Source organism: Olea europaea, chromosome 17, assembly GCF_002742605.1.
Source record: "Olea europaea var. sylvestris chromosome 17, O_europaea_v1, whole genome shotgun sequence".
NCBI classification, from domain to species: domain Eukaryota; kingdom Viridiplantae; phylum Streptophyta; class Magnoliopsida; order Lamiales; family Oleaceae; genus Olea; species Olea europaea.
The window spans coordinates 15,018,007-15,020,092 of NC_036253.1; positions in this window are offsets into that span (position 1 = coordinate 15,018,007).

The window sequence follows — 2,086 nt, forward strand, 5'->3', positions numbered from 1 at the left end:
TAATAATACTTGGCAATTGGTTGATCTTCCTAAGGGAACTAAACTAATAGGATGCAAATGGATCTTTAAAAGAAAGTTAAGATCTGATGGTTCAATAGACAAATACAAGGCTCGACTGGTTGCAAAAGGATATCGTCAGAAAGAAGGAATTGATTTCTTTGACACATATTCTCCAGTAACAAGAATTACTTCTATTCGGGTTTTAATTGCTATTGTAGCCTTGTACAACTTACAAATACATCAAATGAATGTTAAGACTGCATTCCTGAATGGTGATTTAAACGAAGAAGTATATATGGAACAGCTAGAAGGTTTCATAGTAAAAGGACAAGAGAACAAAGTTTGCAAACTAGTTAAGTCCTTAGACGGTTTGAAGCAAGCTCCTAAACAATGGCACGAAAAGTTTGACAGCGTCATGATTAGGAATGGATTCGTCATAAATGGACGTGATAAATGCTTATATTCGAAAAAATTCGAAAAGGCATACGTACTCGTCTGTTTGTATGTTGATGACATGCTTATATTAGGGACTAATATAGAAGTCATCAATAAAACAAAGAATATACTTACCAATAACTTTGACATGAAAGATATGGGTGAAGCAGACGTGATTCTAGGAATAAAGTTATCTAGAACATCAAATGGAATAGTCTTATCTCAAACCCATTATGTTGATAAAATAATTGAGAGGTTTAAGACTCATAATATTAAAGAGACGAGTAACCCATTTCTTCCACATATAGTTCTTCACAAAAATAGTAGAAATGGGAAACAGCAGTTAGAATATTCCCAAATTATTGGTAGTTTAATGTAGCTGATGAACTGTACAAGACCTAATATAGCTTACTCGGTAAGTAAGCTGAGTCGTTACACAAGTAATCCAAGTAATCAACATTGGGATGCATTACTTAGAGTTTTGGGATACTTGAAACGGACCAGAGAGTATTCATTACATTATGGAAAATATCCTCCAGTAATTGAAGGATATAGTGATGCCAATTGGATATCAGATACAGACGAGTCAAAGTCTACCAGTGGCTATGTATTTACTCTCGATGGTGGCGCTATATCATGGAAATCTTCTAAGCAAACGTGTATAACTCGATCTACTATAGAATCTGAATTTATTACTTTAGACAAAGCAGGAGAAGAAGCAGAATGGTTAAGACATTTCATAGAAGATATTCCTATATGGCCAAAGCCTGTACCGGCTATCTGTATCCATTGTGATAATCAGGCCACAATAGCCAGGGCTGAAAATTTTGTGTATAACGGTAAGTCGAGACATATACGTCGCAGACATAACACCGTTCGGCAGTTGCTCTCAAATGGAACAATATCAATTGATTTTGTTAAGTCAAAAGAAAACCTAGCGGATCCGTTCACTAAAGGGTTATCTAGAGAGCGTATAGACTGCGCATCGAGGGAAATGGGTTTAAAGCCTAAAACCCAATGAGTCATCTTAGTGGAAACCTATCCTGGCAACTGGAGATCCCATGGACTAGGTTCAATAGGAAAACTAATTATGAATGACTCGATAAGAAGCACTTAGGAGTTTAACTCCTTCCCATTTCTATGATGCAAAAAGTGCTGACTATGAAGTGCATTAAGGATAAGCTTTGCTTTTAATGATGACTATAAATGGTACAAGTAATTAACTCTTTATAGTGCATCACCTATGTTAGTGCGAACTTGGCCGGTTCTATGAGAATTTACTTAGGCGAATTCTCTAAAGCACTCGCAGAACCCAAGTAGTTCAGGGCCGAAATAATGAACACAATAGAGAACCAAGTTTGATATGAGAGATAATGTGTTTGGTCTGTTGTCTGAGCTTGCAATAACGGCTGACAGTTCAAAACGTTGCGTTCACTGATTAGCCAAGTGAGTTCGATAGATTCTTACTAAAGAAGGTTCAAAGCGAGAACTACCTATCTTGATGCGTTATCTTTCAGATAGTACTCTTCTTTCTTCTTCCTTGATTTGAGTCGACTTCTTCCATTCATGTGGGGGATTGTTGGAATTAATTGAATTTGATTTGGGTTTGATTTGGGTTTAAAATATTAAATGTAATATTTAATGATATGGG